This window comes from Schistocerca piceifrons, chromosome 1 (genome assembly GCF_021461385.2).
Source record: "Schistocerca piceifrons isolate TAMUIC-IGC-003096 chromosome 1, iqSchPice1.1, whole genome shotgun sequence".
In the NCBI taxonomy this organism is placed as follows: Eukaryota; Metazoa; Arthropoda; class Insecta; order Orthoptera; family Acrididae; genus Schistocerca; species Schistocerca piceifrons.
Genome location: NC_060138.1, coordinates 1,229,038,604 through 1,229,054,576, shown reverse-complemented (window position 1 = coordinate 1,229,054,576; position 15,973 = coordinate 1,229,038,604). Strand labels below are relative to the sequence as shown.

Sequence of the window (15,973 nt, the reverse complement as noted above, 5' to 3'; positions counted from 1 at the left end):
TCCAGACTGTAGCACCTAGAACCGCTCGGACACCCCGGCCGGCGATTGGAGGCAACCAGCTCCAACGCGCGAAGTGTCATCTAACAAGTATTTTTAATCAGACCGAAACAGGGAAAATCGAATCATCGTCGGGCAAGGTGATGCTGACTGCGTTTTGGACAGAAGTGATATGGTGATAAGAGGTTATTCTCATAGACAGCAGTCTGAGGAAGGAGTACACTGCCGAAATTTCCTGACGATGTTACGGGAGGCTTTCAAGAAGAAGCGCTGCGTTATACTAGGAGATAAGGTGGTTTTGCAGTATGAATTGCGACCCTTCTCGCTTTGTACACAATACAGTCACTCACGCTGCATCTTTGTTCTTTTAAATTTTCTCTCACCTTTCTATTTTCTTGCCATGGCACCTCCTGGCTGTTTTTTCTTCTCCCAGATGAAGAAATCATTGAGCGACAAGCGTTTCCTGAATGATGACGAGGTGATTTTAGAAACGCCAAAATGCAAACCACTACATCAAGGTCCCCGCCAAGTCATCCGTGGTTGGGAAACATGTACCGCATTTAGGGCAGAGTGTATAGAGGATTAACACCTCAACAGATTTGAAGGTGGCAACTTGATTTTTTCAAAGGTATAACTAAAATTTATCAGTAAGCCACTTGTAACAGAATTTTATGCATTTCATTGATACATCATTTTTCGTTACTTTTGCCGGCCGGAGTGGCCGTGCGGTTCTAGACGCTGCAGTCTGGAACCGAGCGACCGCTACGGTCGCAGGTTCGAATCCTGCCTCGGGCATGGATGTGTGAGATGTCCTTAGGTTAGTTAGGTTTAATTAGTTCTAAGTTCTAGGCGACTGATGACCTCAGAATTTAAGTCGCATAGTGCTCAGAGCCATTTGAACCATTTTTTCTCGTTACTTTGATAGCTGACAGTGATTTATTGCTGGGTCTATATATCAACATCTTATCACAAAGGACCATAAATGTGTCCTTACCTTACACATATTCAGCTACAGTATTCGAGATTCTTTTTAATACACTGGTGCGCAAAACCTAGGGCGAATGTAATTTTCATATGACGTGTCACTGCTAGTTGATACACAGTACAGTGTAGGAGGTAACTAAAATATGGGTCCCTAGACATTACAAAAGGCGGGACATGCTCTTTAACAGGATGTGTAATCACTACGGACGGCAACGTTTGGACTGGCACGTGATCCGAAGTTGGCCACAAGGTCGGAAGGATATGTCGTGGTTGTGGTACGGCGTTCTGTTCCTCCAGCAGCTGAATGGATCTTGTTGCATGTGGACGTGCCGAAATACATCGCCACAGCGCATCCCTTACGTCCTCGATGACATTCAAGTCACAGGAAAAGGCATACCAGTCAGTTCACTGAATAGCCTCTCTTTCCAAGAATTCCTCCATCTACGCCGTCCGATGGGGGAGGGGAACACAGGGTTACAATGATGATGACTGGGGAGTGTACTGCATTAAAACACCTGGAGGTCAGTACATCTCCATATACATGCTTGCTCTGCAAGCCAACGCACGGTGTGTGGTACGTTGTACCTCAATTGCTCGTTTCCTTCCCTGTTCCACTCGCAAATAGAACGAGGGAAAAACGACTGTTTATAGGCCTTCACGTGAGCCCTAATTTGTCGTATCTTATCTTCGTGGTCCCTACGCGAAATATACGTTGGTGGTAATAGGATCATTCTGCAATAAGCTTCAAATGCTGGTTCTCTAAACTTTCTAAGTATGTTCTTCGAAATGAATGTCTTCTTCCCTCCAGGGAATCCCACTTGAGTTCCCGAAGCGTATCCATTAACACACGTATGCTGGGCGAAACTACCGGTAACAAATCTAGCAGCTCGCCTCTATATGCCTCGCGGCTTCTTTCAGTCCGACTTCGTGCGGGCCCCACACACTCGAGCAGTACTCAAGAATAGGTCGCATTAATGTCCTATATTCGGTCTCCTTTACCGATGAACCACACTTCTCTAAAATTTTCCCGATAAACCGAAGGCGACCATTCGTCCTCCGTACCACAGTCCCCATATGCTCGTTCCATTTCATATCGCTTCACGGTGTTACGCCCAGATATTTAAACGACGTGACTGTGCCAAGCAGGATTTTACGAATACTGTATCCGGACATTGCGGTTGTGTTTTCCTTACTCGTCCGCACTGACTTACATTTTTCTACATTTAGAGCCAGCTGCCACTCGTCACACCAGCTAGAAATTTTATCTAAGTCCCCCTGTATCGTCCTACAGTCACTGATATTCGACACCGTCCTTTACACCACAGCATCATCAGCGAAGAAGTTCAGATTGCTGCCCACCCTTCCCGCCAAATCATGTATGTATAAATAAAATAACAACGGTCCCATCACACTTCCCTGGGGCACCTCTGATGTTACCCCTGCCTCCGATGAACGCTCGCCATCGAGGGCATCATACTTGGTTCTATTACTTAAGAAGTCTTCGAGCCAGTCACATATCTATGAGCCTATTCCGTATGCACACTGAAGACTATAATCAGAATTATTAGTACTGCAGTAAATGACGTAATGTAGCACTTTTAATCAAATCACTTCCACCAGATATTAATGTTTGTGAGGTTATTACAACTCCCTTTGCTACACCTCCGAGGCGTAGACACGGCTCCCAATGCTTTATTGTCTTGATATTAGCTTTTCTGTGTCGTCACCATGGCCGCCACGCATAAAGTATGTGTATCTCTCCGCATCTACATCTATATCTACATGGATACTCTGCAAATCACACTTAAGTGCCTGGCAGAGACTTCATCGAACTATCTGCGCAACAATTCTTTATTATTCCAATCTCGAACAGGGTTCGGAAAAGAACGAGAACCTGTATCTTTCCGTGTGGGCTCTGATTTCTCTTATGTTATTATGATGAAAGTTTCTCCCCAAGTAGGTCGGCGTCAACAAAATGTTTTCGCATACGGCGCAGAAAGTTGGTGATTGAAATTTCTTAAGAAGATCCCGTCACAATGAAAAACGCCTTTGTTTTAATGATGTCCATCCCATATTCTGTATCACGTCCGTGAAACTCCCTCCCACATTACTCCGTAATACAAACCGTGCTGCTCAGCTTTGAACATTCTCGACGTACTCCCTTATTCCTAACTGGTAAGGCATCCACACCGCGCACCAACACTCCAACGGATGACGGGCAAGCGTAGTTTAGGCAGTCTCTAAAGTAGAACCGTTCTACGTGTTCTGCCAGTACAATGCAGTCTTTGGTTCGTCTTCCACACAACGTTTCCTAGGTGTTCTTTCCAATTCAAGGTGTTATTTAATTGCAAAATGTCGTGTGGCTTGGGCCTCCCGTCGGGTAGACCGTCGTTTGGTGCAAGTCTTTTGAGTTGACAGGACTGCGGCGACTTGCTTGTGGATGAGGATGATGTGATGATGAAGACACCACAGCACCCAGTCCCTGAGCGGAGTAAATCTCCGAGCCAGCCAGGAATCGTACCGTAGCCCCTTTCAATGAGCCGGCCGAAGTGGCCGTGCGGTTAAACGCGCTGCAGTCTGGAACCGCAAGACCGCTACGGTCGTAGGTTCGAATCCTGCCTCGGGCATGGATGTTTGTGATGTCCTTGGCTTGGTTAAGTTTAACTAGGTTGGTTGGTTTTGGGGAAGGAGACCAGACAGCGTGGTCATCGGTCTCATCAGATTAGGGAAGGATGGGGAAGGAAGTCGGCCGTGCCCTTTCAGAGGAACTATCCCGGCATTTGCCTGGAGTGATTTAGGGAAATCACGGAAAACCTAACTCAGGATGGCCGGACGCGGTATTGAACCGTCGTCCTCCCGAATGCGAGTCCAGTGTCGAACCACTGTGCCACCTCGCTCGGTAGGTTTAACTAGTTCTAAGTTCTAGGGGCCTAATGACCTCAGCAGTTGAGTCCCATAGTGCTCAGAGCCATTTGAGCCCTTTCAATGACATTCAGCCGCATTGACCATTCAGCTGTCGAGGCGAACTTCTTAATTGTAATTCCTGGGTATTAAGTTGAATTTACAGCTTTTAGATTTGACTGATTTATCACGTAACCGAAGTTTAACGGATTCATTTTTTGCACTCAAGTGGATGACCCCACACTTTTAATGATTTAGTGTCAATTGGCAATTTTCGCACCATACTGGAATCTTCTCTAAATCGTTTTGCAATTTGTTTTGATCTTCTTATGACGTTACTAGTCGTTAAACGACAGAATCATCTGCAAACAACCTAAAACGGCTGCTCAGATTGTTTCCTAAATCGTTTATATACAGGGTGTTTCAAAAATGACCGGTATATTTGAAACGGCAATAAAAACTAAACGAGCAGCGATAGAAATACACCGTTTGTTGCAATATGCTTGGGACAACAGTACATTTTCAGGCAGACAAACTTTCGAAATTACAGTAGTTACAATTTTCAACAATAGATGGCGCTGCGGTCTGGGAAACTCTATAGTACGACATTCTCCACATATCCACCATGCGTAGCAATAATATGACGTAGTCTCTGAATGAAATTACCCGAAACCTTTGACAACGTGTCTGGCGGAATGGCTTCACATGCAGATGAGATGTACTGCTTCAGCTGTTCAATTGTTTCTGGATTCTGGCGGTACACCTGGTCTTTCAAGTGTCCCCACAGAAAGAAGTCACAGGGGTTCGTGTTTGGCGAATAGGGAGGCCAATCCACGCCTCCTCCTGTATGTTTCGGATAGCCCAAAGCAATCACACGATCATCGAAATATTCATTCAGGAAATTAAAGACGTCGGCCGTGCGATGTGGCCGGGCACCATCTTGCATAAACCACGAGGTGTTCGCAGTGTCGTCTAAGGCAGTTTGTACCGCCACAAATTCACGAAGAATGTCCAGATAGCGTGATGCAGTAATCGTTTCGGATCTGAAAAATGGGCCAATGATTCCTTTGGAAGAAATGGCGGCCCAGACCAGTACTTTTTGAGGATGCTGGGACGATGGGACTGCAACATGGGGCTTTTCGGTTCCCCATATGCGCCAGTTCTGTTTATTGACGAAGCCGTCCAGGTAAAAATAAGCTTCGTCAGTAAACCAAATGCTGCCCACATGCATTTCGCCGTCATCAATCCTGTGCACTATATCGTTAGCGAATGTCTCTCGTGCAGCAATGGTAGCGGCGCTGAGGGGTTGCCGCGTTTGAATTTTGTATGGATAGAGGTGTAAACTCTGGTGCATGCGACGATACGTGGACGTTGGCGTCATTTGGACCGCAGCTGCAACATGGCGAACGGAAACCCGAGGCCGCTGTTGGATCACCTGCTGCACTAGCTGCGCGTTGCCCTATGTGGTTGCCGTATGCGGTCGCCCTACCTTTCCAGCACGTTCATCCGTCACGTTCCCAGTCCGTTGAAATTTTTCAAACAGATCCTTTATTGTATCGCTTTTCGGTCCTTTGCTTACATTAAACCTCCGTTGAAAACTTCGTCTTGTTGCAACAACACTGTGTTCTAGGCGGTGGAATTCCAACACCAGAAAAATCCTCTGTTCTAAGGAATAAACCATGTTGTCTACAGCACACTTGCACGTTGTGAACAGCACACGCTTACAGCAGATAGACGACGTACAGAATGGCGCACCCACAGACTGCGTTGACTTCTATATCTTTCACATCACTTGCAGCGCCATCTGTTGTTGAAAATTGTAACTACTGTAATTTCGAAAGTTTGTCCGCCTGAAAATGTACTGTTGTCCCAAGCATATTGCAACAAACGGTGTATTTCTATCGCTGCTCGTTTAGTTTTTATTGCCGTTTCAAATATACCGGTCATTTTTGGAACACCCTGTAGATAAGGAACAGCAAAGACCTTCACCTCTACCTTGGTGAACCCAAAAATCTGTTTTAGTCGATTACTGTCCGGCAGTTATTACGAACTGTGACCTATGTGACAGAAAATTACTAATCCAGTCACATAGCTGAGAAGATATTCCATGAGCGCGCAAACTGACAACAAGCCGCATGTGAGATACAGTGTCAAAAGCCTTATGGAAATCTATAAATATGGAATCAATTTGAAATCCTTTGTCAGTAGCCTCCGCACTACGTTTGAGTGAAGAACTAGTTATGTTTCACAAGAACGATGTTTCCTAAATCCGTGTTGACTGTGTGCCGACAGACGTTTCTCTTCCAGATAACTAATAATGTTCAGTCACAATATGCGTTCCAAAATCCTGCTACATACCGACGTCAAACATTGAGTGGGTTACTCCCACTGCCTTACTTGAATGTTTGTGTGACTTGTGCAACTTTCCACTCTTAGGATACGGATCTTTCGACGAGCGAGCGGTTATACATGATTGTTAAGTACGGAGCTATTGCATCAGTGTACTATGATACTATGAAAGGAACCTGATTGGTATAAAGACGGGATCAGAAGACTTGCTTTTATTAAGTGATTTAAGTTACTTCACTACTCTGAGGATACTACACTATGCTATCAAAAGTATCCGGTCACTTGGCTGAAAATGACTTATAAGTTCGTGGCGACCTCCATCGGTAATGCTGGAATTAAATATGGTATTGGCCCATCCTTAGCCTTGATGACACCTTCCAATCTCGCTGGCATACGTTCACTCAGGCGCTGGTAGGTTTCTTGGGGAATGACAGCCCATTCTTCACTGAGTGCTGCAATGAGGAGAGGTATCGACGTCGGACGATGAGGCCTGGCCTGAAGTCGGCGTTCCAAAACATCCAAAAGGTGTTCTATAGATTCTGGTCAGGACTCTGTGGAGGCCAGTCCATTACAGGGACGATACTGTAGCGTAACCACTCCGCCACAAGCCGTGCATTATGAACAGGAGCTCTATCGTGTTGAAAGATGCAATCGCCATCCCCGAATTGCTTTTCTGCCACGCAAAACAACAACGGCTGCAAGACCCCTCCATGAAAAACACGACCACACCTTAACACCACCGCCTCCGAATTATAATTGTTGGCACTACACACGCTGGCAGATGACGTTCACCGGCCATTCGCCATACCCACACCCTGCCATCGCATCGCCACATTATGTACCGTGATTCGTTACTCCACACAACTTTTTTCCACTGTTCAATCGTCCATTGTTTACGCTCCTAACACCAAGCGAGGCGTCGTTTGGCATTTGGTTCAAATGGTTCAAATGGCTCTAAGCACTATGGGACTTAACTTCTGAGGTCATCAGTCCCCTAGAACTTAGAACTACTTAAACCTAACTAACCTAAGGACATCACACACACCCATGCCCGAGGCAGGATTCGAACCTGCGACCGTAGCGGTCGCGCGGTTCCAGACTGTAGCGCCTAGAACCGCTCTGCCACAACGGCCGGCGTTTGGCATTTACCGGTGTGATGTGTGGCTTATGAGCAGCCACTCGACCATGAAATTCAAGTTTTATCACCTCCCGCCTAACTGTCATAGTACTTGCAGTGAATCCTAATGCAGTTTAGAACTCCTGTGTGAAGATGTGGATAGATGCCTGCGCCGGCCGGAGTGGTCGTGCGGTTCTAGGCGCTACAGGCTGGAGCCGAGCGACCGCTACGGTGGCAGGTTCTAATCCTGCCTCGGGCATGGATGTGTGTGATGTCCTTAGGTTAGTTAGGTTTAATTAGTTCTAAGTTCTAAGCGACTGATGACCTCAGCAGTTAAGTCGCATAGTGCTCAGTGCCATTTGAACCATTTGATAGATGCCTGCCTATCATACATTACGGCCCTCTTCAACTGTCGGGGATCTCTGTCAGTCAACAGACGAGGTCGGCCTGTACTCTTATGTGCTGTACGTGTCTCTTCACGTTTCCACGTCACTATCACATCGGAAACAGAGTACCTAGGGATGTACAGGAGGGTGAAAATCTCGTGTACAAACGTATGACACAAGTGACACCCAATCACCTGACCACGTTCGAAGTCCGCAGAACGCCCCATTCTGCTCTCTCACGATGACTAATGATGACTGAGGCCTCTGATATAGAGTACCTGGCAGTAGGTGGCAGCACAATACAACTAAGTGAAAAACGTTTGTTTCTGGGGGTGTCCAGATACTTTTGATCACATCGTGTACTTCTAAGTTACTCATGTAGGCACCTGATCTTGATTCGATTTCTAGGATATTTAGTTCGTCTTCTTTCGTGAAGGCATTTCAGAACTCTTTGGCTGCACTGTCATCAATAGTATCTGTGGTGTCACCGCCAGACACCACACTTGCTAGGTGGTAGCCTTTAAATCGGCCGCGGTCCGCTAGTATACGTCGGACCCGCGTGTCGCCACTATCAGTGATTGCAGACCGAGCGCCGCCACACGGCAGGTCTAGAGAGATTTCCCAGCACTCGCCCCAGTTGTACAGCCGACTTTGCTAGCGATGGTTCACTAGCAAAACACGCTCTCATTTGCCGAGACGATTGTTAGCATAGCCTTCAGGTACGTCATTTGCTACGACCTAGCAAGGCTCCATGTTCAGTTACTATTGATATTGTAAATAATGCACAGACAAGAGCTCCGTTCGACATTAACGGATTAAAGTTAAGTATTCCACCAGTTACCTCCTTTTTTTGTAAGTCTAAATTCCTTGTCCTGTTCCAGACCTCACGCCAGCCTGCGTGAGCTTAAACGCGTGCCTTTCTGCTTCCTCTATTCATACGGGTTGGCTCTCCTGCCAGCCCACAACAGTATCTCCATTGCTATCACGCACAGATGGCATTGATTGTGTCTTGCCGTTGCCACACTCTACATTCAACCAGAATCTCTTTCGATTTTCTACCAGATTTCGAGATAAAGTTTCGTTGTGGCAACTATCATAAGCATCTCGCATTGAACTCCGCGCGAAATTTCGTGTTTCTCTAAAAGTTCGTCACTTTTGCAGATTTTACGATCTTTAATTCTTGGCTTGCTTCTTTCGTTGTTTCTGTAACAGTGTTCTGACCAATTTTGTGTACCAAGGAGGATCGTGTCCGTAGTTTGTTAATTTATTTGGTATAAATTTCTCAGTCGCTATCGATACTATTTCTTTGAATGGAAGCCACATCCGGTCTTCACTTGTACTGTTAATTTGGAAAAAGATGTCTCTCAGAAAGCTCTATTTTTGAGTAGGTATATTTTTCGTTTACTTTTGGGGAAGACAATATTCAGTCTCACTGCGGCAACCCTGTTTTTACTAATCCATTTTGATGCTAGTTATTAATTCTGAATCATTTTTTGCTAAGAGGCGAAGCGTGTTTTCACAACCGTTTACTATTCAAATTAATCCATGAACTAAGTTCTCGAAATAATTTTCAGAGAATGCGTTTAGTACAATTTTGGACGATGTTTTATGCGTACCTTCGAATTTAAACATGTTTTCGCCAACATATCGGGGTGAATTAAAGTCACCACCAACTTTTATCGTACGAGTCGGGTGCGTGTTTGAAATCAAACTCAAGTTTTCTTTGAACCTTTCAACAATTATATCATCTGAGTTAGGAGGTCGGTAAATGGATGCAGTTATTATTTTATTCCGTTTGCCCAGAATAACCTCTACCCAAAGTAACTCACAGAAACTACCTACTTAAATTTCAGTACCATATAAACTTCATCTAACAGTAAGAAACACGCCACCGCCACTGTGTTAAGCCCATCCTTTCGGAACAGCGTTAGGTTCTTCGCAAAAGTTTCGGCTGAAGTTATCGCCGGCTTTAGCAGGCTTTCAGTGCCTATAATGATATGAGCACTCGTGCTTTCTATTCGCGCTTGGACTTCAGGAACACAGCTACAACAATTTACATCTGTTGTAGCGATGGTTCCTGTATCTACGTTCTTCCTGTGTTCGGGCTGCACACTTTGAGACTGAAGCCCGAGACCCTGTAATCTAAAAAGCCGCCCAGTCCACTCCACACACACTCTGCTACCCGTGTAGCCGCCTTCTGCATGCAAACCTATTTAGCGGAATCCGAAACCCAACCACCCTAGGGCGTAAGTCGAGGATTCTGCAGCCTGAACGATCGCAGAACCGTCTGAGCCTCTGATTCAGACCATCCGCTCGGCACTGTACCAGAGCTCCATAATCGTTTTTGGCAATTATGCTGCAAACTGTGAGCTCTGCTTTCATCTCGCATGCGAGACTGGCTGCCTTTACCACTTGCGATAGCGGCTCGAAACCGGAGAGAATCTCTTCCAATACAAAGCGAAACACATCATTGGCACCGACTGTGCATAATCTACTGCGCATGTTCTCGACAGCAAACCTGGCAAGTCATGTGATCCTGGGACGACGCTGCTTGTCTACAAATTGGGGTAAGAGTGAAACTTGAATATTACACGTAATTGCGTTGTTTTTTATAGGTTCCGGCAGATCTGAGTTTTAGTAATAGTTACGGTGCAGTATTGTCGTTGCTGCGGTTGTAAAGAGAAAAATGCCAAAGGAGGAGCAGTTACTTTCCATATGTATGTATAACATATGCATAATTGTAAATGTCATATTGATATGAGAAACCTTATACGTTGAAACGTATCGAGACACGATATTACAAAATCTTGTTTTGCACAGATAATTTCTGCGATTTTGTGGCCATGAGCTTACGAGAAAAGTGCTATATAAGTTTTCAAATGTGTCTGAGTAAACTGCCAGTCACTGTATACGTATTGGTGCTATGATCGTATGCAGATAAAATTTATACAAGACAATGTGATTGATTTCATACAATTTAGGCAATTTTTCAAACCCTTGTGTGTATACAAGCATTTCTGTGTGGGACTGTTTCCTGTATAGTGTCATTGCAACGTAATTAATTAGAAGTGATTCGAAAATATGAATAAGTGCAATATCAAACGTAAAAAAAATATTGTTGGCTGTCACTTCTTAACACATTAACGAAAAAACGTAAATAAAGTAGAATGTGGGCTTTCATACTGTGGAGAAATAACTTTGTATTATTGCTCTTTACATATTGAAGCCAACTTCACTTCCTGGTTACGAAATTGTTAAGATGTCTGCAAAACGCTTGTTCAAAGTTTCATGATACATCAGAATGTGATCTATCTGTAGCAGCAAAGAAATAACATTCAAAATACGCAAAGTGCTTTTCTGGCTAAAATGCGCCCGCTCAAAATCATGTGATCTGAGCTGCAGGAGATGTTGCCGACAGAATTGTCGTTCCGCGCATCCGAATGCTCACTTCACACATATTTACACTCTATTAGCTTAGAGCACGCTGCATCACTGTCTGCACAAATTTTTCTTCCTTTTCGTTGGTTTCCTATAATAAAACTTTTAAGTTGTTCACAGACTGCAACATCTGCTAATTAAGGCCATAGAAGCATGGTTTTTCCGAATGTACTTCTGACCAAAAAGCAATTCTGGTTCCGCCAGTCCAAGGTTTTCATGTCTTTTAAGTTCTTTTGGTGATATTTCCATAGCAACTTCCATACCCTAACATATATTTCTTTGTATCTTACCGAGAAGTGAAATACCAATTTTAATAGATTCCGCTTTAAGAATTTTTTAATGTAACGAAATATTTTCTAAATTTTTTTTACATTCTGCTTCACGTCCTAAGAGGCTGAATTTCCAAAAGCAGTGGAACACGCATTTTTTAAATTTCTAACAGAGAAACGAAATACAAATGTTCATAGGTTTACCTAAGAAAATGCTTTCATAATGAAATAATTTCATAAAAATTTAATCCCCAACTTCACTCACTAGGAACTTGAGTTTCCAAAAGCACTGAACCACATATATTTTTTATTTCCAGCCGAGAAGTGAAATACCGGTTTTGATAGGTGTGGCTTTAAAAATGCTTTAGTATTTCTTATAATGAATTCTTTTCAAAACATTTTCACTCACTATTTTATCCCCTCAGTGGTCGAATTTAAATAAGAAAAAACATATTTCGTTGTTTCTGAGTGAGAAAACAAATACGAATTTTCATAGTTCTGTCTCCAAAATTGCAATAATGGCGACATACCTTCAAAAAGCCTTTCATCCCCTATTTCACGGTCTTTAAGAAAGGAATTTGAAACATAGCCCTCTGAAACGATGTCTGCAGTATAAGATCCACACCCTCAATAGGACATTTTTCGTGTTGTTTGAGTACATACATAGCGAATTTATTTGCATCTTAATATTCTCCAATGCTTCGACAAGCGTTTCTTTCTAACATTCAAAAATAAAATAAAAATCAGGTGAAAATGTAAGGCGCTGACATCTTACGTCATATTAACCAGTCCCTGCAGGAAATTTTCTGCTGATGAATACTACATTTAATGCGTCATTTGCGTTCAGAGGGAATGTTCGTTTACTTTGAATTAGAGTTTCTTTATCCCTCAGTCGAATGAGCTTTTCCTTTTCTCTTTACTTCTTTTTAAAGCTGAAGAGAAAACTTTATAACACCAGACTGGAAAGTGCCGCTCCGTTTCAGATCGTGAGGAAAAATTTCGAGGAAAGCGGTAGGGCGCACACAATTTACATTGCGTAATTGCTTTTCGGAATGATATATTATTCGTCAACTATCATGTTCATTATAAATTTTTTACAAATTCATAGAAAAATCGACAAAATTAATTTCCTTTGTTTGTGTGGTACGCTAGAAGCAGACAAATATTACACGTAGATGTGGAGTCACATTTCATTTAATTCTGACATTTTCAAAGCTGGGCTAAAAATATCGCAATTCTTTCTCATTTATTAATTATCGATGGATGTATTGTGCCTACAGTAGTACAGAAGACAAATAGGCACTTAAAATGTGTTGCCAACATTCTTCAGTACGCAGCGCATTAAAAAATGCGATGTTGCAGAGTGTGAGCCGTTAAGCAGAACGTTGTAGTGTTCCATAGGACATGAATGCTTGTGTGAAGAAACAGGTACTGCAGTGACTTAAGTTGTTATGGAAAATGTGAAATGTAATCACAGGTGCGAATACAACCATCAGCTGTGTAAGGAAATGACGACTATCAAACTTTTGCCGGACGGGGACTCAAATCAGGGTTTCCAGCTTTACGCAAATTGTCAACCTAAATGCTTTTCTTTTTTTCAATGCAGTATCACAGTTTGGAATGCTGATACGTAAACAAATTTATGTATACGAACATAATTATCGCGGTGCTTGCATGAAACAGCACTTACTCTAAAGTTATTGGATATCCATTGAGCAGAAACTACAGAATAGAGGTGACTAAGGAAAGAATTTCGCATGGGTCTTTTTTTAGTCATAAACTACAGAACTAAACTCCATCCGAACAGCCCTTGGAAGGCCCGACGGTACCGACCGGCCGCCGTGTCATTCTCAGCCCACTGGCGTCAATGGATGCGGATATGGAGGGGCGTGTGGTCAGCACACCGCTCTCCCGGCCGTATGTCAGTTTAAGAGACCGGAGGCGCTACTTCTCAGTCAAGTAGCTCCCCAGTTTGCCTCACAAGGGCTGAGTGCACCCCGCTTGCCAACAGCGACCAGCAGACCGGATGGTCACCCATCCAAGTGCTAGCCCGGCCCGACAGCTCTTAACTTCGGTGATCTGACGGGAACCGGTGTTACCACTGCGGCAAAGCCGTTGGCATCTTGAAAGCATCTACTTCTTTAATAATTTTACCATTGCAACTTACATCCATCATTTTCTTTTCTTTTTTCCTGCTGATTTTATTTCCATGCCGGCTTCTTCAATTACTCTCTGCCGGGTGTTTAGCTGTTCTTCCATTTTCTACCCATTTTCGTCCCATAATATCACATCGTCTGCATGTGCTATAATTTTCATATCATCTGCTGTTGATCCTTGGCGAGCATTCCTTACGATGTTGTCCATGATTATACGCCGGCCAGGGTGGCCGAGCGGTTCTAGGCGCTACAGTCTGGAACCGCGTGACCGCTACGGTCGCAGGTTCGAATCCTGCCTCGGGCATGGATGTGTGTGATGTCCCTAGGTTGGTTAGGTTTAAGTAGTTCTAAGTTCTAGGGGACTGATGACCTCAGCAGTTAAGTCCCATAATGCTCAGAGCCATTTGAACCATGACTATACTTAAAATCACTGGTGAGAGCACACTTCCCTGCCGAACCCCTGCATCCGTTCTATTCCCTTATGTTTTTTTGCCGTCTATTATAAAACGTTTCAGGCATTTTCCTATATATTTCTGGTTTTCCGTTGCATTTGTTTTGACAGTTCCAATCTGCTCAGACCTGGCAATATCTCTTCCCTTCTAACAGTGTCATAAGCCTTTTTCATATCCATGGGTGCAATTACGATGTCGTTCCTAAATTCCCATTTCTTTTCTACAATATGTCTGACGGCAAATATGGCAGCTATAGTTGTCCTTACGTGTCGAAATACTTGTTGTTCCTCCCTTAATTGTGCTTCAATCTTATTCCTGATTTTCTGTAAAATAATTTTTTCATGATGTAGAACAATAGTGCTGTTCCTCTGTAATTCTCACACAGCGCCCTGTTACCATTCTTATAAGTGAAATAATTGCTTTTGTCCAATCATTTGGTATCTTTAGATATGTCCATACGATGCTCATTGCTCTATACAGCCCCTGAATTCCGATAGGTCCCACAGTTTTCATCATTTCAACTGTGATCTCATCTAATCCAGGAGCTTCGCCATTTTTCATTTCTAATACAGTATTCTCTGCATCTAACAGCTACAGATCTTTCCTTTAAATTTCCTCTATGATTGTGACATTTCTTTCGTCTCCATCTATATCGTCACATGTATTTGTTTCATTCTGTCCTTCATATTGATAACTTCTGAAGTATTTCCCTTTTACCTCCTTCTGTTATCTAATACACAGTACAGTATCTTCATGTCATCCTTAAAATTCTCTTCTATTTCTTTTATAACATTTTTTTTTTTTTTTGCAAGGTATCTTCCTAGCACTATAATGTTCCTTACTGCTCTTCATAGTCTTTTCCATTTTTCTCTATTATGTTCCGTTCTGTTTTTGAACTATTCTTTCCATGTGTTATTCTCCCTCTTGACAGCTTCTGAAATTCTCTCTTTCAACCATGGAGTTTCTGTGTGTCTGATTTTCGCTGATGTCTTTCAACTTGTTTCTTCCGCTACATTATCTAGAGCCTGTTTGAACCTCCTCCATTCTTTCTCTGCATCCTTCCTTTCGTCTTTATGTAGTTATGTCTTAATCTTCTCCCTGTGCGTCTCTTGGGTTTCTCTTTCAGTTTCCATCACTTGATATTTGTCTGTCCTTTCCTCCTGTATTACACCTTTTCTGAATTTGTTCTTGTCCCTACGAACAGTTGTGGTCTCCATCGCAGAAGTAAAGCTGTGAGGGCAGGTTGTGAGTCATGCTAGGTAGTTCAGTCGGTTAGGTCACGATCAAAACGGAAGGTTCTGGATTCGAATCCTAGTCCAGCACACAGACTTAATCTACCAGGAATTTCAAACTTTACATTTGTCTACATTTTTTGGTCTGGTCAGTGAAGCAGTCAAACTGCAGCGTACTAACTGAAAGTTAGCCACATACTCCTAGTAGCCCTGCTAGTGAAGCCCCGAAATATTATAGGGCTTCTAAAGTAACAGTCCTGTTTCGCTATGTCTACTACAGAAATTTTAGTGCATTTATCGATCAAAGTGCCTCGTTTAGTCGAAGCAGCTCGTTAAGTGCGATCATCTGAAATATGAAGTAGTGTGTTTTATTTTCATCTGATTTTCCGTTTCTGAGGCGCAGAAAGGTAGCAACATCTCCTTAACAGTCAGTTCACGAAGTTCACGGTCGTGTGAAACCCAGCTCGCGCTATTCGTCCACGAGACTCAGAGGGCCATTGACACGGGCTCACAGGTAGATGCTGTGTTTCTTGACTTCCGCAAGGCGTTCGATACAGTTCCCCACAGTCGTTTAATGTACAAAGTAAGCGCATATGGACTATCAGACCAATTGTGTTATTGGATTGAACAGTTCCTAGATAACAGAACGCAGCATGTCATTCTCAATGGAGAGAAGTCTTCAGAAGTAAGAG

The 15,973-nt window shown here is 43.4% G+C and overlaps 1 pseudogene; it reads right to left on the bottom strand.

The window, feature by feature from the left end:
• Positions 1-13,443: 13,443 nt before the first annotated feature.
• LOC124725990 lies at positions 13,444-13,561 on the bottom strand (annotated as a pseudogene).
• Between the last annotated feature and the right edge of the window lie 2,412 nt (positions 13,562-15,973).